The sequence below is a fragment of the Podarcis gaigeae genome, assembly GCF_964106915.1.
Source record: "Podarcis gaigeae genome assembly, chromosome: 1".
Classification (NCBI taxonomy): Eukaryota; Metazoa; Chordata; class Lepidosauria; order Squamata; family Lacertidae; genus Podarcis; species Podarcis gaigeae.
In genome coordinates, this window is record NC_139678.1 from 53,234,508 (window position 1) to 53,256,529 (window position 22,022).

The 22,022-nt window shown below is 43.9% G+C and overlaps 2 long non-coding RNA genes across 5 annotated transcripts in view; one reads left to right on the top strand and one right to left on the bottom strand.

Moving 5' to 3' along the window:
- The first annotated feature begins 16 nt into the window (after nt 1–16).
- On the top strand, nt 17–13,974 carry LOC310851186. 2 transcript variants are annotated; one of them, XR_014567612.1, is made up of 3 exons: nt 17–568; nt 13,597–13,662; nt 13,738–13,974. It is a non-coding gene; the product is annotated as an uncharacterized lncRNA (long non-coding RNA). The 2 variants fall into 2 exon arrangements; XR_014567611.1 differs by having other exon boundaries at nt 13,597–13,974.
- The window catches only part of LOC310851340, an 80,835-nt gene continuing 63,722 nt past the window's right edge, over nt 4,910–22,022 (bottom strand). For all 3 annotated transcript variants that reach the window (XR_014567716.1, XR_014567717.1, XR_014567718.1), the window contains one exon: nt 4,910–8,330. This is a non-coding gene — a long non-coding RNA (uncharacterized lncRNA). The remainder of the gene's footprint in view (nt 8,331–22,022) is intronic.

Sequence of the window (22,022 nt, forward strand, 5' to 3'; positions counted from 1 at the left end):
CCGGCCGGTAAATTGAAGGCGGGGAGCAATCGGGCGGCTCGCGCGTGGAGTCCAACGTCCACGCTCAAGGCCGGCCCACCCATGAGGCAAAGGTGAGGCGACTGCATCGGGAAGCAAGATCCACAGGGGCAGCAGATCCCAATGTAGATATTTACGTGCTGGATGAAAAGAGGCTCGTGGGACCTTCATGCCTGAAGTCTTGCTACTGCTGAGATGTTGCCCCGCTGAGTTCTTCTTCCACTCTTAGAGATATTTGTGTGTGGTTGTCCTCCACAGTGTTTTTCCCTCTTTGGGGCATAACTCAGGAAATGAGACAGTAGCTCGTAATAAAACTAATCTTCCCTCCCCCGTAGATGGTTGTGCAAGCAGGCTCTGTGCCCTAGTGGGGAAATCTATGCTCCCCAGGAGGAGGTATCTCTTCAGAAATGATGTTATCAGCAAGCAACAAGTGCCTTGCAAGGCAGACGGTATCTGTTTAAGATCTGTACGGGCATGTTCGCAACTTTTCATGTGCATTGGCAAATACTTTTGAACCACCCAAATTTCTTGCAGGCATGCAGCCAGCTATGTGACTTTTCCTGCATGGTGTATCTGCTATAGGTCCCAAGACATTTCACTTCATCTCTTTGTTCATGTGTCTATAAATCATTTGGCTGAAGGTTGCATTGGATCTTTCAGCTTTTTGCATATAAGGGGGAAAGCCCCATTTTATAGCTTTGGGCACCAGGCAAAAGCCTTTCTCTATAACCAGGGCTTTGGCTGATTGACATTCTTAGGCCTTTAAAATGTGTTTGTGGAAAGAGGCTTATTGGTTTTGTTTCTGTTTTATTAAGTATTTTGTGTTCTCATTTTGGTTTTTTGTGTGTGTTGTGAACTACCTGTGATCTTCGGATGAAAGGCAGCATACAAATTTAATAAAATAAATAAGATACTGTCTGTTCTTTCTTGAGAAAGTTATTAGTATACACAAATACCTTCTTGTCATGAGGTCTGTTCCATATGATAGAGAAATTGGGATCTTAGCTTCACTTTGAAGCTAACTTCTGTTACTTTTGCTGTTCCTTTTCCAGCAACACTTTTAATTGGATATATTTATCCCAGTTTGTATCTGTAGTGGACTTCTAATTGCTTTTAAATACACTTTTATTGTTGGCGATTGACTACTTAGAGTAAGCATTTGATTGCAGATATTTTGGTTATAGGCACATTTGACTTGATTTCTTTATAGAAAACTTCTATACCCAGCTATCATCTTTGGATGTCCATCTCTTACAGCACCTTCATATTGTATCAGTGCACATTCAGTTTATCCAGTGTAAGAGATGGTGGGTAGGCTTTCACCATAAGAAAATGTACACAAGGAGGTTTGTGAGGTATCCTGCGACTCAAGGAATAAACCTATAGGATTATAGAGGATTATCTCAACCATTACACACTATATGAAATTACAGGACTTGGTAATGCCCAGTTGTGTGGGAGTTAAACTTTAGCAATGATTGAAAAAGCAGGATTATCTCATTGTTTCATCATTGTTATCATCATTGTTTGGAGTGTCAGTTGTAGCAATGAACACATTACGTGCCACCCCAGTCACTTGGAGAGACTATCTGGAAAAAATTAAGAGGCCAACTGGATCAGGCTCATCTAAGTCCAGCATCCTGTTCTCACAGTAGCCAGCTGGATGGCAATGGGAAGCCTGCAGCAGGACACGAGCACCATCCTTACTTGCAGCCCTGGTATTGACACATACCGTATTGACTTCAACAATGGAGGATGTACTGTAACATCAAGTAAACACCATTGATAGCTTTATCATCTGTGAATTTGTCTAATTTTTTCAAGTCTTCCAAGCTGGTGGCTATCACTACTTCTTGTAGGAGCAGGATAAATACTCTGTACTTTCGCCTGTCCTGAATCTTCCAACTTTCAGCTTTATTGCATTGCCCCAGGTTCTAACATGGAGAGGGAGAGAAACTACTCTCTATCCACTCTCCACACCGTGTATAATTTTATATATTTGTCATGTCCCGTGTGCCTTTTCGCTGAAGTAAAATAAAAAATCCAAATGCTGTAACCTTTCCTCATAGGGAAGTCACTTTGTCCCCTTTGATCATTTTGGTTGCCCTTTTTCAGTTATACAATACAGTGGTACCTCATGTTACAGACGCTTCAGGTTACAGACTCCGCTAACCCCGAAATAGTACCTCAGGTTAAGAACTTTGCTTCAGGATGAGAACAGAAATTACACGGAGGCGGAGTGGCGGCAGCGGGAGGCTCCATTAGCTAAAGTGGTACCTCAGGTTAAGAACAGACCTCCAGAATGAATTAAATTCTTAATTCGAGGTACCACTGTATCCATTTTGGAGTGGGGCTACAAGAACTTTACGCAAATTTCCAATCATGGTTAATCCATAGATTTGTTGAATGGCAGGAGATTGGCAGTTTTATTTTCAATCCTTTTCCTAATGATCCCTTACATGAAATTTGTCTTTATCATAGCTGCCACATGCTGGGTCACCACCTTACTGAGCTATTAACCACAAACTCAAGGTTTCCTTCTTGGTCTGTCACCACCAGCTCAGACTCCATTAGCAATTGTTTTGCCCCAATGTGTATCACTTCATTTGTGACCTGTAGCTTTGGTGCAAATGAATGGATAGTTTTCATCTTGCTGTCTTTCTGACAATTTTCTACTCTCTTTTAAGCTCTTATCTGCATTGCTCCATTTGTTAACTAGCAAGTAGGAATGTCAAAAAAAATTAAAAATCATTTTAAACACCTTGCTCTCATTTCACCTACTTTTATATCTCTCATAATTAATGCCAGTGTATGATAGTGGTGTTTGATACCTTGGTTGTTTTCATGTCTTAAAGTACCAGCTCCAGTTTGCTTTTTTTATTGTCCTATTCAGAAGAATTAGGGAGCCTTGGTTTATAATCTGAAAATGGCTATTACTTGTCTGAACAAATATCTATTGCTTACTTAAAAGTAAAAGCCTTTATCCACATGTTTTGGACAGGAGCCAGGACATAACCTATAGATGTGGCAACAACACAAAAGGTAAATTTGTGTAGGGCACCCTGTGGACTAAAATACTGTTGACTACCCCAATTTCTGAGCAAGCTTCCAGGGATTCCAGGGACTCACTCAGGGTCCATGTTTCCTTTTGGAATTGAGGGACAGCAGAGACTGTGGTGTCTTTCTGATATATAGTTCATTTACAACCAGAACCTACAGCATCAGCACCCTAAAAGGGTCTTGTTTCTCTAATAGCTGCAGCCTTAGATTCAATCAGAAATCAAAATTGCTCTCTGATGCTCTGCTTGCTGCTTTTTTCCAGCTTCTAGCTCACATAACACAAACTCTGCTTTCAAACTGAGGCTTTTGTCCTTCTCTACCAGAGAGCTGGAAGAGGGCCCCCACACATTTGCCATCTGGCACAGAACCCCATTTCCTCTGTTCTCTTAATGACCCATTGTCTTTTGTTCTTAATAGCCCACCATCCCAGGCGATGACCTCTTGAGGAAGCTAGCCTGCCTTATAGGATTGATTAGAAAGGATGGTTTAGGAAACTGGTGTCAAGAACTCTCTCTGTGCAATACTAATGTGTGGGCAGCTTTCCCAGCCCCACCAGGTGAAGCCATATGCCTCTAGTGTCGCAATTGCATAATAGAGTTTCTACAGGTGTTGTCAGTTTGTTCACATTCCCTTCCTTCCTTAGGCAAAAACTTTCTAAATGCCAAACTAGTAAAGCAGGATGAACTTAGGACTTATTGTGTTGAGTAGGCCATTTTGAAAGTCGTTCTTTTAACACAGAGGTGAGGAACTGCTGGAATGAGCTGGAACTGACCTGACAACCTTTGCTATTTGGCCTGTCAGTCTCTTGCTAAATTTGTCATGACATTATGCTGAAGATGGGAAAAACCCTGTGAACCACTCTGAATCATGTGGGATCAGTAGTCGCAGTAGTCCTGGTAGAACTGGTGATACAGCTGCTGAAGAAGAAAAACCAAATCGAGCCACAAGAAGTCTGGAATCCACAGGCGCTCTCTGGGGTATTGAGGAGTGGTGGTCATCTGTGTGATAGCACCCACACCCACACCTGAGTGCTGGGAGTGCCGGAGTGTGCAGAGATCACTAGAGAAGCATCTGAACAAATTGGCAGTGATGACTTTCCTACATTTCCCTTCCAGGTGCCCCATCTAAGAGATGCTCCTCCTATCCGAAGTCTTTCTTCCCAGCAGCTACATACAGTACTCACAGTGAAATTGAAAAGTGCATCACTTGAAAAGCGCTGCCTTGAAACCAACTTTAAAAGAGCATTACTGTATTAGTTTTCAGCGAACAGCTTCATTTGCATTAATAAGGGAGATGTCCCTATTCTCGACTGCTGCTCTGAAACTAGACCCCTGCCTATGCATCTGCTTCTGACCGCTTTGACAGACAGACAGCTTCCTCTAGTTCCCAGAACCCAACTATTTGGATGCAGACTTTTGTCAACGCCTGATATTTATTTATTTGGTGCATTTATATACCACTTGGGACGCGGGTGGCACTGTGGGTTAAACCACAGAGCCTAGGACTTGCTAATCAGAAGGTCGGCAGTTCGAATCCCCGCGATGGGGTGAGCTCCCGTTGCTCGGTCCCTGCTCCTGCCCACCTAGCAGTTCAAAAGCACGTCAAAGTGCAAGTAGATAAATAGGTACCGCTCCGGCGGGAAGGTGTACGGTGTTTCTGTGCGCTGCTCTGGTTCACCAGAAGCGGCTTAGTCATGCTGGCCACATGACCCGGAAGCTGTACGCCAGCTCCTTCGGCCAATAAAGCGAGATGAGCACCGCAATCCCAGAGTCGGCCACAACTGGACCTAATGGTCAGGGGTCGCTTTACTTTACCTTTATATAACAATCATTAGCAATTTGGTGTGCATAAAAATAAACCACACAGAGAATAAAACAGTAAGAATTCATCATTAAACCAAACAGAAACCCAAACACTACCATAAAATGGCTGCTGGAATAAGAAAATACTGGTCATGCACCTGAGGTTCAACAAGGATGGTGCCAGTGTCTCATCACAGCTGGGAGGACATTCCACAGGCTGGGGAGCACAGCAACGAATGCATGGATTCTAGTAGTAATGAGCTGTGCAGCTGAGTCATGAAGGACCACCAACAAAGACTCCCCTAAGGATCTCGGTGATTGGGTAATGACAGAAGGGATCAGGCAGTCCTTAAAATATCTTGGATCCAAATGGTTACGGAGTTTGCAAATTAACACAAGAACTTTGAATCTAGCCTGGTAACCAACGGGCAGCCAGTGTAAGCTTTTAAAACCCACCCACACAAGGCACTTCAGTATGTCCACAGCTGGGTAACATGCAATTTTATGTTGGATTTCCCCATTCCCCCTTACCTCATTAGCTGTTTCTCTTTATTTAATATGGGGTTTACTGATAAAGTGTGGGCTGCTGGACTACCATCTCACTTGGATGAGTACAACATTATGTGGACAACATGAAAACATACCCACGAGTGATGCATGAAATCCTCTTTAAACTGGCATGTGTACAAAGCCTTGGTTGCCACAACTATTGTAGGGATTATTCAACTGCGAGAAGCTGTTCTTGTGAGTGCTTATTTGGCAAGATGAAATCAATTTAGAAATAGTGCATCAATTCCCAGGCTTGCTGTTAATTAGTTACTATATGAAGTGGCTCCTGCTTGTCAGCAGGAAGGTACAATATGCATGTGTGGATTTAAATTGCCCAGAATTTGTTAATTAGAAGTGCACCAACATACCACTATTACTTACCCTTGTTGTTTGTGCCAAGTAATTTTGTTAGTTACCATTTTTTAATTATAACTTTATGCCTAGTTATAGTGTCCTGATCAAGGGAAGTAATAGTAGACCACAGCTGAGTACTGTGTCCAGCTCTGGGCACTGCAATTTAAGAAGGATACAGTGGTACCTTGGGTTAAATACTTAATTCGTTCCAGAGGTCCGTTCTTAACCTGAAACTGTTCTTAACCTGAAGCACCACTTTAGCTAATGGGGCCTCCCGCTGCTGCTGCACCACCGAAGCACGATTTCTGTTCTCATCCTGAAGCAAAGTTCTTAACCCAAGGTACTATTTCTGGGTTAGCGGAGTCTGTAACCTGAAGTGTATGTAACCCGAGGTACCACTGTATTTACAAGCTGGAATGTGTGCAGAGGAAGGCAACCAAGATGATTAACAGTCTGGAAACCAACCTATGAGGAATAGTTGAGGGAGTTGGGTGTGGAGCAAGCTTGTTTTCTCCTGCTCCAGAGAGCAGGACCCAAACCAATGGCTTCAAGTTACAAGAAATGAGATTCTGACATCAGGAAGAACTTTCTGAAAGTAAGAGCTGTTTGACAGTGAAACAGACTTCCTTGGAAGGTGGCGGGCTCTCCTTTTTTGGAGGTTTTCAAGCAGAGGTTGGATGGCCATCTGCCATGGATGCTTTAATTGAGAAACCTGCATTGCAGGGGGTTGGACTAGTTCTGTGGTTCTATGTCAAAGTTTATTTAAACTCGGAAGCACTACTTCTGTTCCAAATGATTTGCAGTCTAGCAGCACATTCCTAACCGTGTTTACTCAGATGTAAGTCCAATTGAGTTCAAGGGTGCTCGCTCCCAGGTAAATGGCAGTGGAATGAGAGAAAATCAAGCTGCTCCAAGCCCATTTGTATATCTTAGACTGGAAAGCATAGAAGAAACATGGAATAGAGCAGAATGTGAATGGCATGCCCACTTGTAGGGATTTACTAGGATACCCCCATAAATTTTTACATAGGATTTGCTACAATTCATGTAAGTTATGCTGCACTTTTAAGGAGATTCCAACCTGCTAGACTGCCAAAACCAGATGGTGGCTTGCTGAATTCACGAGCACCTGAGTAGTTCTGCCTTCCCCTCTGGCAACATCCCTGCCTGTACATGACTTATGTAACCCATTCTCAGAGCAATACTTAATGAGGGAGGCTCACCCTGACTTCAGGAATAGTATAAATGGTCTACTTATTACCAGCTTAGCAATGCTACTCTCATAAATCAAAATCAGGTGACTACAGAACTGCAGTACAGCAGACTACATATAAGAGCAGAGAAAGAACACTTCCCTCCCTGACACCTCCAAACAAAGCCTGGTCAGAGGGCTTAGGGACTGCAGGGTGAATAAGGATGCTCATTTTAAAGCATCACATAGCACAGTAACGAGGGGGAGTTGTGCCCAGTCACAAGGGGATTGCAACAAAATGGTCAGGTGGAACCAAATGCCCAAATATGGCTGGTGGGCTACAGCTTTTGACAAGAGTCTGTCCTTTTATTCTGCGACTACAACTGGATACAGAAAAGGAGAGGCAGAGAAGGAAGACCTCTAGGCTACCAAACCAGAAGTAACAATCAAATAATTGTTGTAGAATATAATTGCATATACTGTAGTGCTGTTTCAGGCCAGAAAATAAATCAACAAAAAACAAATACCAGGAAACTGATATATTGGATGAAATAAAGCTGGAGGTAGACAGAATGTGTGTTTTTTTAAAAATGTGAAGTTGAATGTGTGAGTAGCCATGATTAGGAGTGAGACTGTAAGACCTGCCTGGCCAGTCTTGTAGGAGTTCGACAAAAATACACATTCAAGCAAAATGACTGCCAAACCTTTATTGAAGATACAGTGTACGGTAAGAAGGCAATGCAAAATTACATTTTCAGGTCATAAAATTACCCTGTGCACCCACACCCAGTGCTATTTCTGTTTATGCCTGACAGTTGGGCTGAATCTTTTAGAATTCAGACCATAGCAAACCACCCCAATAGGTGTGTTGCTATCTTTTCTCTTGCAACTTGAGATTCTACATATGTAAGTTCAGTAATTTAACTGAGTTATGTGGGTCTTCTAGATGAATGTGCACAGAAAAATAACAAAAGGAACGTAAGGGGCCCAGTTTGAAAGTTCTAGTGCAAACCAGACCTCTTTCTGCTCATTGCTACCAGTAAAGAGCATACCACTATCTAATCTTGGCTAGTCTTTGCTGGATTGCATACCCCTTAACTGTCCCAATTAAATCAGGACATCCTGTTTTTTTTGGGGGGGGGCATGTTCTCATGTGGGTCACATGATTCACACAACAACATGGATCCAGAAGGCATCATCCTGGTTTTCTGCTGCATCATAGAGGGTATGGGCTTGGCATTTTTGAGACAAAATAATGTGCTACTCCACAAGCACAGGGAAACAGAGTACTCAGAAAATAGAAGCTACTTACACTTAGTTTCTTCAGGTCCACAGTCCTTGATTAGAAATGATATCTGTTTAAAAGAAGAGACCAGCAGTGTTAAACATTTGGATCAAAGAAAGGTAGGCTGGGGTGGGGACATGCTAACACACATAAAAATACTTTTAAATCTACCATTTATTTGGATAGACTGGGAAGAGGTACTGGGAGGCAGGTAATCTAAATTAAGAGTTTAAGAGGATTAAGTAAATGTAGGTAATGTATAAACAAAGAAACAGTATTCTAAAGGAAGTGTAGGGAAAGGAAAAGAGCCGATAAAAGAATTGAGGAATGTGGATAGCCCTGCTTTTTGCAGGATTCCCATTTATGTACACAATGTGTACATAGAGATGTGGGTGGCACTGTGGTCTAAACCACTGAGCCTCTTGGGCTTGCCAACTGGACGGTCAGCGGTTCGAATCCATGCAACAGGGTGAGCTTCCATTGCTCTGTCCAAGCTTCTACCAACCTAGCAGTTCAAAAGCACACTAGAGCAAGTAGATAAATAGGTACCGCTGCAGTGAAAAGGTAAACGGCGTTTCCGTGTGTTCTGGCTTCCCTCACGGTGTCCTGTTGCACCACAAGCAGTTTAGTCATGCTGGCCACATGACCTGGAAAGCTGTCTGTGGTCAAATGCCGGCTCCCTCAGCCTGAAGTGAGATGAGTGCCGTCCCCTATAGTCGCTTTTGACTGGACTTAACCGACCAGGGGTCATTTACCTTTACCTTTTATTTTTACACAAATTGTGCAAACACTGGTCTGAATGCATTATGGTTGAGAGTGGGGCTGGACGTCATGCAAAACCTGAGCAGTTGCACTATGCTACGGCTCCTGTAACCCATATGTCACTGTATAGGTTTACTGCTTGATGGAAGACAAATGTTCCATATGCCTGATTTCTATCTGCTGCTGTGGCTGAGTGGGTAAGAAACTGCTCTGTGGGCTGAAATATCTTCAGATTTATTTACAGACCATTCTCAACTTACACAGGGGTTACGTTCTGGGGATAGTGCATAAAGCCAAAACAGCATATCGTCAAAATATGGTGGGTGGGATTACCAAAGTCTCCCCCCAGACAATCACCCCCTTTCTAACTTGTTTTGCCAACCATGTAAAGCTGAATGCACTAAAGTTAAATGTGCATAAGCTGCAAGTTACCCGTATTTTTAAAGTAAAAAATGGCACAAGGCCCTTACATCCCTAACCATCATGGCCCCCTGGTGCTGGATAGAGGCTAACAGAAGTACAGAAGTAAGCAGATTCTTTAATTTTTTGTATGTGTTATTACCTCAAAAAGCCCTTAAGGGTTTGACTGAATGTAAAAAGTAGCATTTCTGAATTTTTCAAATAATTTATCCATATATTTAACAATTGTTAGAATTTTCCTAAAATAATGAATTTATACAATATTCAGTGTGTCTTGATGTACTTCACATTTTAATTCCATTCCAATATAATACAAAAGGTATCCAATTGTTTACCCGTGTGGATTTTTATCCGTGTGAAGTTGAATCCTGACAAGACAGAAGTACTGTTTTTGGGGGACAGGGGGCGGGCTGGTGTGGAGGACTCCCTGGTCCTGAATAGGGTAACTGTGCCCCTGAAGGACCAGGTGTGCAGCCTAGGAGTCATTTTGGATCCACAGCTGTCCATGGAGGCGCAGGTCAATTCTGTATCCAGGGCAGCTGTCTACCAACTCCAACTGGTACGCAGGCTGAGACCCTACCTGCCCGCGGACTGTCTCGCCAGAGTGGTGCATGCTCTAGTTATCTCCCGCTTGGACTACTGCAATGTGCTCTACGTGGGGCTACCTTTGAAGGTGACTCAGAAACTACAACTAATCCAGAATGCGGCAGCTAGACTGGTGACTAGGGGTGGCCGCCGAGACCACATAACACCGGTCTTGAAAGACCTACATTGGCTCCCAGTACGTTTCCGAGCACAATTCAAAGTGCTGGTGTTGACCTTTAAAGCCCTAAACGGCCTCTGCCCAGTATACCTGAAGGAGCATCTCCACCCCCATCGTTCTGCCTGGACGCTGAGGTCCAGCGCCGAGGGCCTTCTGGCGGTTCCCTCATTGCGAGAAGCAAAGCTACAGGGAACCAGGCAGAGGGCCTTCTCGGTAGTGGCGCCTGCCCTGTGGAACGCCCTCCCATAAATGTCAAAGCGATAAATAACTACCTGACATTCAGAACAAAAAAAAAATTCCTTCCAGTAGCACCTTAAAGACCAACTAAGTCAGTTCTTGGTATGAGCTTTCGTGTGCATGCACACTTCTTCAGATATTCTTCAGATACTTCATTAAGGTGAACTTGATTCCTTTCTTTGACCCCTTAGCTGTTGAGGTACCAAATAACATTAGTTAGTTAGTTAGTTAGTTAGTTAGTTAGTTAGTTAGTTAGTTATGATGTATACTGTCATCAATTTAGTTTGGTTCTTTATATCAGCTGTTATTATATGAACACATTTAAATGGCATTGGCCAATTTTCTCCAATTTTTTAATGTGTCTCATCTGCAGAAGGGTTTGCAATTTCCTTTCTATGGAGGATGAACAAATTCCCTCTCTTCTAAAGCTTTCCAAGTTCTTTGGCAACTTGCAAATGCTATGTTGATAATGTAGCCTTATGTTTCAGATAAAGTGGGATCCAGCATGCATAATTATATGGTCAAATGCAAAAACAAAAAACGGTATATGTGTGAGAGAGTTACATTAACGCATCCAGATACACAAAGAAACATTCTCACAGAAAGTGCATGTAGACTTATGCCAAGCACAGTATTTTTGCCATCACAATTGCCCAGTATTGAAACCAATGGCTACTATGTCTTCGGTCTTCAAAACATGCTTGAAACCTCAAAGTAGCTAATTTCCTGTTTCTTAAAGTTACCATAGGCAGGGTGCAACAGCATGTATAAAATTGCCACTGGGATTTAGGGTGGTATTCTTATGCATGCTACATGGGCTGTTTGGGAAAATAAGCTTGCATTTCCTACTGTTGCTATTCCTTGTACCAAGGCCTGGGTCCAACCACCTTCCCAACCATGATCACAAATTCATCTTCATACTTCCTAGGCAACGTCCATCTAATCTAAGCTGGTGTTTGTCTCAACTTCAGATATACAGCAATACTTTTCAATGTATTCGTTGTGTATCAGATCATAGCTACTGTGTGGGCCTTATGATGAAACTATTGAAGAATGGCAGTACACTTGGGACTCTCTATCACGTGAAATTTCAAGAATGTGTCTTGTACCTGCCACTCCTCCCCCACTTTTTGTCCAAATTCGTCCTGTTCATAGATGTTACACATTAAGGGGACAAAGATAAGTCTTTGACATTAGAGGCAACCTGTCTACGAGGCCTTTCTTACAGGGTTGTGCAGGCAACATCAGTCCAATTGGAACAGACATCTCCCAAGCAGCATGTGTATCCATGTGTTTGTGACTGTTGCACCTGTTCATTCGTTTGGTTGTTGATGCTGTGGCCTCCTAAAACCACGTTAGCTAGAACCAGCTAACCATCCACATCACAAATGCAGGTTACAACAGAGTCTCTTTGGAAATGGACCCAAGACTTCACAGTCCCATTAGAATACCCATAACAACAAACTCATACATGTAACTGAACAGCGTTTCTGCCTAAGAACATGACAGAAATGAAACTGGATGGACCGACCTCAATAAACAAAACAATTCAGAGGTAGCACACAGCCAGTTACATGGTAGAGAAATCCAGGCATGAAGAGTCCATGAATAAAGGCAGGATAAACAAATCATGCCTCCCTAACTTGCTCTGATCTGCTCCCTTGTGGCTGTGGGAAAGAATGTCAGAAGTGCAACAAGGCTAACCTTCCATGCACTGCTCTGTGCTCTGATGAGAAAGCTCCAGCAACAATCTTACTCAGAAGAGATGTTCATTAAATCAAAAACTATCCACTTTTTAACAGCCCATGGCCCAATTTCCGCTTGATTTCTAAGCAATTTTGTATGTGGCTAACATGTTGTTGTTTAGTCATTTAGTCGTGTGGCTCTTCGTGATCCTATGGACCAGAGCATGCCAGGCACTTCTGTCTTCCACTGCCTCCCGCAGTTTGGTCAAACTCATGCTAGTAGCTTCAAGAACACTGTCCAACCATCTCGTCCCCTGTCGTCTCCTTCTCCTTGTGCCCTCATTCTTTCCCAACATCAGGGTCTTTTCCAGGGCGTCTTCTCTTCTCATGAGGTGGCCAAAGTATTGGAGCCTCAGCTTCACGATCTGTCCTTCCAGTGAGCACTCAGGGCTGATTTCCTTAAGAATGGAGAGGTTTGATTTTCTTGCAGTCCATGGGACTCTCAAGAGTCTCCTCCAACACCATAATTCAAAAGCATCAATTCTTCGGCGATCAGCCTTCTTTATGGTCCAGCTCTCACTTCCATACATCACTACTGGGAAAACCATAGCTTTAACTATACGGACCTTTGTTGGCAAGGTGATGTCTCTGCTTTTAAAGATGCTGTCTAGGTTTGTCATTGCTTTCCTCCCAAGAAGCAGGCGTCTTTTAATTTCGTGACTGCTGTCACCATCTGCAGTGATCATGGAGCCCAAGAAAGTAAAATCTCTCACTGCCTCCATTTCTTCCCCTTCTATTTGCCAGGAGATGATGAAGTTGTTCCTTTTTACTCTAGTTGAATTTGCTTATCTGTGATGCATTTTAAGATCAAGGTATAAAAGAAAGAGCATCCATATAATGTGACCTGATGGTAGGCCTAAAACTGGGCAGATTTCACCTCTGGTCAGCTGCAATTTTAATAGTGATTGATTTCTATTGGGCAGCATTTCCCAATCCTGAAAGCCCTTTGATAGCGGAAGCCACATCCAAGTGAGGAGGAATAAAGCTCCAGTAAATAACATTTATCACTAGAACCTAAATTTGTTAGCAGCGTAAGTTTGATTCAACAAGGACTTGATCGTGTATTCTGCACCGCACAGGATGTGCTTGATGAATAACCAATTTTACTTTCTCACTTTACATATTCTAGGAGAAAATAACTCTTAACTATTGGTGGTCACATACAAAAATCTGATGAAGCACAGCATTTAAGAATCCCTGCCTTTTGCTTGTGCTCACAATCCAGTGTCTGAACCCACACTTCCTGGATTTCATAGTCACATTTTTGTCTATTTGAAACACGAAACAGTACCCACCTCTTGAATCACAATCTCTGATTTTGCAAGCAACAGTGACTTGTCTCTCCCCTGAGGTATCCTCAAAGTTGTTGTTGTTGGTTTTTTTAAAAAAGACTTTCTGCCAGTGTTGAGATAGGCAGAGACAAACCCACATCATCATGGATCCCAATTTTCCCTACAGAGAAGGAACTTATCATGGTTAAGTAGCAACATTCACTCCTCCAATCTGTTAAGGTCATTTTGAATTCTGAGTCTGTCTTCTGCGGCCACCAGGAAAAGGACCTTCCAGCTCAAAAACCCTAGGGGGACAGAGTGCAGCTGCGTGAAGAGATGTCCTGTGAGTGCCTTCAGTACCCTGTGGAGGTTCCAAGAGGGGAACCTGTGTACCATGGGTGGTTTTAGCTGCGCTGCTCCCTTCAGAAAGCGTCTTACCGATTAAATTTAATTTAATCATTACAGACAACCAGTGATATGAGGAATAAAGATCCACATGGAGTTAGTTGGAAGTCACTTTTTTTCTTTTTCTGGTTGTAGTTTATGTTATTGTTTATATCCTTGTAATTTTTTTTTGAATTTTCTTGTGTTTTTGTATTATTTGTTCATTTTATTCAATGTCTGTATGATGTACAAGTATAAATATTCTTTTAAAAAACAACAGAAAGCGTCTTACCAGGGAGAGGGACCCCAGAGGAGTTCCTGCTGATCTGAGAACTGATCCCAAGGCTGCCACCTGCCTGCGGAGGGTGTTTGGTCGTAGCCCATTCCAAGCCCTCCTGTAGGAAAGCTAGAATGTCTGGTACCTGTCCTTCTAGGGGATCCAACTTATTTCTACGTGCCCACCTGACAAAGACCCGCCAGGTGAATTTGTAGATTCGCTGAGTGGACTCTGCCAGAAGCTAGGATGGTGGAGGTTACTAGTCAGTCAACCCCAACTTCCTTAGGCATTCCCTCTCAACAGCTAAGCATGAAGTTGTAGCCAATCTGAGTCTGGGTGGTGGACCTCTCCCGACAACAGACTGCTCCTTTGAGGTAGGGGCCAAGGGTCTGTTACTGATGAGGCCCTCAGATCTGCAAATCAAGGCCTCCTTGGCCAAAAGGGAGCCACAACAATGATCTCTCCAGGCTGGACCTGACCCACCTGAGCAGTCTCTGGATCAGGGCCATTGGAGGGAAGACATATAGAAGTCCCCCTGGCCGCTGGTCAAGGCATCCATGCCCATTGCTCCCCTCATCATGAACCGGGAGAAGAGCCCCACCTTTCAGTTCTCTGAACTTGCAAACAGGTCCACCCTAGGGAAGCCGAAGCGGTCCACTATTTGTTGGAACACCTGTGGATGAAGGCTCCATTCTGCTTGAGATACCTGGTGATGGAGCACAATACGTGCTCTGCCAATAGGGATTCTAGATGTCGTTCTGCCCAAGACAGGAGAATGGTGGCCTCCTACATGAGGGCCTGGGATCTGGCCCTCCATGCATATATATGATTTGGTAGCCAGGTTGTCTGAATGCATCAGCACGTTTCCCCTCCACCAACTTCTTGAAGCAGAGGAGGGCCAGTCTGACTGCTCTGAGCTCCAAACAGTTTATCGGTTGGTATGCTTTCTCCTTGGACCAGGTCTCTTGGGCATAATGATCACCTGTGTGTGTTCCCCACCCCGAAAGACTTGTGTCCGTGGTTATCTGGACCTGTGGCTGCTCCCTGAAAGAACACCCCTTCTCTAAAACTGGGGAAAGCCAGCTCTAGGGACCTCCTGGTCTCCCTGCTCAACTGCAGCCTGACATGCCTCCGCTGTATGATGTCCATCTGATAGGGATGGAGAGCCCACTGCAGGGGTCTGGCATGAAATCACGCCCATGGCACACAGGTCATGGAGGCGATCGTGTGCCCCTGCAGTTTGGCCAGCTGGAAGGTGTCTGCCCTCTTTGCCCCCAGGACCTGGCGGACCGAGGTCCGAATCTTGTCCACACGCTCTGAGGAGAGGCTCACCAAGCCCTGCTTGGTGTCTTTCAAGTTTCCTAGGGTAACATGACCTGCACTGGAAACAGCTTGCTTTTCTCCATGTTCACTAAGAATCTGTGCTGCTGCAGGCAGTCTAGGGTCTCTGCTACATCGCTCCTGGCTTGATGGAGTGAGTCTGACCTGATCAGAATATTGCCCAAGTATGGAAAAAGATGAATGGCCTTCTTCTGTAGATGGACCACCAGTTATCAACACCTTTGAAAACATTCTCGGACTTTGGGCCAAGCCAAAAGCCAAACAGGTGTACTGATAATGATTTTTCTGGAATGCAAAATGCAGAAACTGGTTATGTCCTGGGTAAACTAGGCTGTGGAGGTAAGCATCCATCAGGTCTAGAGAAGCCATGAAGTCTCCAGGCCTGAGACCCTTTAGAATGGTCTTCAAGGTTTCCATTCTGAATTTATTTCAGGTCAGGTACTGATAGACCCTCTTGAGATCTAGAATGACCCTTCATTTTCCTGATTGCTTTCGGACCATAAAGAGACTAGAGTAGCAGCCAAATCCCTGCTGTGGTTTTGGCACAGGCTCTATCGCTCTGATCTCCAGTGGATGCTGGATTGCTTGAAGCATGGGGAGGTGTTTCTGTGTTTTTTTGGAGCATGGGGAGGAAATGAATTTGGCGGGGGGGGGGGGGACTGGTCAAACTCTATCTTGTAACTCTCCTGGATAATGCTGAGCACCCACTGTTCTGTGATCAAGGCTTCCCGCTGCCGCCGCCTCTTGCCTCCCCTGTAATTGCTGCCTTGAGGCTGCTTGAGGGAGCTCTGGCTACATGAGGATCTATTTGGGAAACCCTGCCCTCCCCAGGAGGGTTTGTAGCTCTTGAAATCTCTAGCGCTGAATAAGCCCCTGTTGGAACGAAAGGAAGAATAATTTCCCTTCCCTTCCTGTGCACTGACACGACTGCTGCCACGGCCCTTGCTGCAAATTGCAAGGCATCCGGCTGGACATGGACAAACCCTGGTGGGACCTCTGAAAGGCCTGAGCCCAGATGAAGGAAGCTGCAGCTGAGACCTTAATGCCTAGTGTGACCTGTATAACAGAACCTCTGCCCTTTTGTACTCAGGGTTCCTGGGGTAATCCTGCCATCCTGGATCCATGAGTAAGGGAACATACGGGGGGCATCTCAGAAATCCCACTCTATACTTATCAAATGGATATCCAGTGGTACCTCAGGTTACATACGCTTCAGGTTACATACACTTCAAGTTACAGATTCCGCTAACCCAGAAATAGTGCTTCAGGTTAAGAACTCTGCTTCAGGATGAACAGAAATCGTGCTCTGGCAGTGCAGCGGCAGCAGAAGGCCCCATGAGCTAAAGTGGTGCTTCAGGTTAAGAACAGTTTCAGGTTAAGAACGGACCTCTGGAACAAATTAAGTACTTAACCCAAGGTACCTCTGTAGCCAATTTACGAGAGAGTTTGTTGCCTTGGAGGCCCCAGATGTCTGCCATTCCTGCAAGATGCTCTCAAACTCTACTGGAAAGGGGAAAGCCCTCTTGGGGGCCTTGCGCTTGGGGGAGGTCTTGGAGGCATTGCTGGCTGCCTGGGGTTGCTTCTTGGCTTGCCGGGCTTCCTCAGGGAGAATGACTGCCTTCACAGCCTTTCCCAAGAGCTGCTTGATGTCTGGGCTCATAAAGAGGGGGGGGATGCTCCCCCTCCTCCTCATCTGGGGAAAGCTCACCCTCCTCCCTGTCTGAAGAGGTGCATGTAAGCCTGGATGATGAAGGCTTGAGGGCATGAGGCATCCTCTGAACTGGCTGCCCATGGGGAAAGGGAAGGTTCAGTTCTCCTGTAGGTCCTTCTGCCAGGGCCCCTTTCTCCCTGCTCAGCACCCAGCATCACTTGTGCTGGGGCCCCTTTGAGGGGACAAGGAGCTGCTCCAAGAAGAGTAGTATTCTGAGGGGGAAGGGGAGGGATCAGCTCTCCTCCTCCTGGCACCCTGCCAGTTCCCAGCCCTGCTTGAACCATGGGTGCTTTCCTGAGGCCCACCCCCTAGTGCTGCCCTTGGCTGAAGGGACCCTGATGGGTCTGTGGCAAGTGGGGATGGGGGTGGAGCATGGAAGCCGCAGGTAGGCCCAAAGCCTGTCCTAGCCAGGCAATCCACTCATGGGTAACTGGAGGCCCAACTCCCCTTCTTACCAGAACCTCCAGAATTGCTGGAGCTGATGGATCAGGCCTTTGCAGGTCGCCCAAAACTTCCTCAGCCTGGGCTGCTGCTAAATTCAAGGGAATTCCAGGCCCCTTTGCGCAGGCAGCTTGGGTTCCCACAGATCCTGCTGATGAATTCGGAGAAAGCTCCATCTCACAGAAAAGAAAGTCTCCTCCTGAGAAGGAAAACCCCTTCTGCTGGGTTTCAGTCCTTTCCTTTTTTGTTTTCAATGCATGATTTTGGGTTTCAGTCCTTTCCTAGCCTTCCTTCCCAGGTCCAGAGGCCTCCAAAGACTGTAGGCCCAAAGGGAGGCCTAGTCAAAAGTACGGTAGATCCGAGAGAAGAAAAACCTGGTATGGATAACAGAAGGGAGCTGAAAGAGTGGATCCAAGAAATGAAGATAAAGAAAGAACAAAGGAAAGAAAAATCCCTTCCAAGATGGCATTCCCATCTTTTTCTTTTACCGGGCCTAGAGCAGGTAAGAGACCTCCTACCAGCGGTGAAGGCAGGAAATGGAACTGGAGCAAGAGGCTTGTCTCTTGTAACTATGATGCAGAAGACAGACTCAGAATTCAAAATGGCCTTAACAAATTGAAGAACGGGGCCAAAACAAAATGAATCTCAGTAGGGACAAATGTAAGGTTCTACACTTTAGGCAGGAATAACCAGGTGCAAAAACGTAAGATGGAGGACACCGGGCTTGCCAGTAGTACATGTGAAACAGATCTAGAGGTCTTAGTAGACCACAAGCTTAACATGAGTCAGCAATGTGGTGCATCAACAGAAAAGCTCATACTATTCTAGGCTGCATCAACAGAAGCAGAGTGTCCCAAATCAAAGGAAGTAATAGTACAGTACTGCTCTATTCTGGCTTGTGAGACCATACTTAGAGTACTGTGTCCAGTTCTGGAGCCATAATTTAAGAAGTATATTGACAAGCTGGAGCATGTACAGAGGGCAACCAAGATGATCAAGGGTCTGGAAACCAAGCCTTATGAGGAATGATTGAGGTTGCTGGGTAAGCCTGGATAAGAGGAAACTGAGAGGAGGTATGATAGCCATTCCTCATGGAATATGGAGTAAGCTTATTTTCTCCTGCTCCAGAGGTTAGGACCCAAATCATGGCTAGGACCCTAACCAATGGACTCTCTTGGAAGGTGGTAGATAGACTCTCCTTTCTTGGGAGGTTAAAAGCAGTGGTTACATGGCCATCTGTCATGGACACTTTAGTTGAGATTCCTACATTGCAAGGGGTTGGACTGAATAACCCTAGGGGTCCCTTCCAACTCTACAATTCTATGGTATCCTGCCTGCCTTTAATCATGGAACTCAAGGCAACATACATGTGTCCAGGCTCTCACCCATCCAGACACTGATCAAATCCAGACATGCACAGATTCAGCAAGGTGGTAGCCTCATGCGCCTTCAGACCATACCCCATATTTATAGAGGTTTGTAGAAAACTGTTATCAAACCAGATGGACAGGGTATACATAATAAAATTATTATTATTAAACAGGAGTGGTCAGAAAAATAATGATTTTGACATTTCAATTTATTTTCTGCTTTTACCAATTCCCAAATGTTAACATACACTTAACCCTTTTTGATAAAGTTTAATGCAATTCATGCACAAATTTGCCTATACAACTGCCTATAATGAACAGTAAAAAATTTAAATCAAAGAAATTACTGTTTGGACATTGCTAAACTGGCTTCCACAGAATGATTCTGTTAAACCTTGTCTTCTTTTATGCCATGTCATTACCTATTCTAACCAAAATCACATAATATTCTAAAAGGGTAACTTAGCTTTTACCACATTCTCTCATCTCAAGTAAGCTTCCTTCTGCCTTAGATATAATATCTGAACAGTTTATGTGCCATAAGAAAATTCCTAACTGAATTTAAATGTAACACACACACACAGTTTTTGCTGCGCAATTGCTTATTAAGTCATTGTGATTGTATAGGAAGGTTTTAAGCAGCAATGTCAGAAAATCGGCCATTGCCTGGTATCTCTCTACCGGCACAAAAAAGGTGTCATGTATTAAAGGAAAGCGCAAACATGAAATCACATAGGCAAAAGACGTGGAATAACACAAGGCTAATAATTCCACCCTCCCAGCAGCAAGCTGTTTAGCTAATGCGCCCGAATCCTAGCAAGTCAGATTTAACAACCTGTTTATTTCAAGCAAAACCTGTTGCAGCAATGCAGAATTCCTCCCCCACCCCATCCCCCGAGGAGAAGCACAAACACACAGAGAGAGCCTCAGTCAGCAGAAACTGAAACGGCGCTGTGACACGCAGCCAACGAAGCGACCGGAATCACGACATTTTCATCAATACTGGAGACAACGATCAAGAGGCCCCTAAAGCAAGCAATCTTCTCCGCCTTCGGACATTCTTGGGCACTTAATCAGCCGCTGCATATCCCGAGACACCCATAATTTGGGCGAGCTCCGCATTTGCATTCGGATCGGTGAAAATCGGGCTTTTGCCGGAGATGAAAAACCCCTCTGCAGCATCCCTGAAATCGGCCATTACAGGAAGAAGCCGGAGCGGGTTTTACGACATCTCCCAGCATCCTTACTGCCTACAATTCCCACACTGCACATGCCCAGCAACTCCAGAGTTAACCCCTTGGTTGCCCAGAGGCAACAACTTTGTGTCATCGGGCTCGACTCTTGTTTCCTCGACTTTCCCCTCACATCCCTGTTCACAAAAAATAGGCAACACACGCGACGCGTTAAAAACACTCAGAGTGTCAAGAGAAAGTGAAAAGGGGAGACCACACGCGGAGAGCTTCTAAAGGGAAGCCTGGAATATTTTTTTTAGCATAAGAATATTCTTTTAAAATTCTCCATAACAGTAACAAATCTGCATCTGCAGTCATCCTCAGGTGTTTACTATAAACGTTTTCGGTTTAAAGTCTACTGTTCTTTGTTTTCCTGCACGCTTCTAGAGACTACAGTTTCTTTGTATCAATAATAATCAATATTTTTGCTTTGTACCTTAGACAGCAGGTGGAATTTATTCTCCCATCTGAGTACCTCTTAATTTTTTTTTAATGAATGCACTATTTGTTCTTAAAATCCCCAGGTCTCTTCCCAAGATCTCAGAATACATATAGACATACAGATAGATAAACAGATAAGAAAAATAAAGCAGATTTAGAAAACCCTTGCTATTCTACTTTTCTCCTTACAAATATGCATTCAGGTATATATCAGTATTACTATACTACGCTCCAGCTTTTCAGTTCCTATAGTCTTTCAAGAGCCAACAAACTACATCTATAAACAAAACCAACCACAATTTAAAACAGATTAAACAGTATCTAATTTGAAAGAGGAAAACAAAGCCTCATGGCAAGCCTTCCTAGACTTAACTGAAATGGGCATTGTGTGTACACACTTCTTACTATTTATTATTAATTGCATTTGAAATAACTGCCCTCAAAAATAATTGCCAAAGAAAAATCAGTCTAATTATTCTAATTTGTACTGCCATGTTAATTGTTACATGGCTAGGAATTCTAGAGACCATCTGCTTCCCAGACAACACAGAAACCTAGCTGGTGCTACAACCCCTAAAAGAAATCCAAATCTCTCAGAAATCTGTTACACATAATAAAAAAACAGACAAAATATGGTCACTTACAGTCATGTTGTCGCTGTAATCCCCCCTCCTTTATAATTTATTTTAGACCATGGAAACAGCAGAAAAAGTGGTCATGCTTCTTTCAAAGAAGCTGACCTATAACGTACTCCCACACATTTTTACAAAGTTTAATTCCCAACAAAATATTTTGAACATCAAAGCGGTTTTCAAAGTGATACCTGGCTAAAACAATGACAGAAAAAACTTCCCTTTGTGACTTTACAGACACACTTTGTATATCTCCCAAGCCAATACAAGCCAAAGTCATTTCAAATAATGCCCATACGCTTATTTACAATTTATTTTTTGGTGCATTGATTTTTGCTAGTTTTTCACCCCAGAAAATTCTACAGGAATCTCAACTCTTTAACAGCCAGCACTACATAATTGTCCATCAACATTTCCATTGAAAAACCAAATCCTTCAACAGTCAGGCGTGCAGAGCTCTACCTTTTTCATTTACAAACAAGCCACAATCATTTTACAAGCATTTTAATACATAGATTAAAGCCACAACGGACAACATGGGACAAAGACTGTGTGAAAAGAAACGTGAAATATAACAGGCCTCCCCTAATAACCCATATTTAACTATAGAACTGCTCAGCTGTATATATTTCTATGTCTCAAAGAAAAGATGGACAGTTTATGTAGTTTGCACTATTTGAATTAAAGTTTATAAAGCTGGCCTATTTAAAAGGCCTTGTTTTTAGGATTTCAATT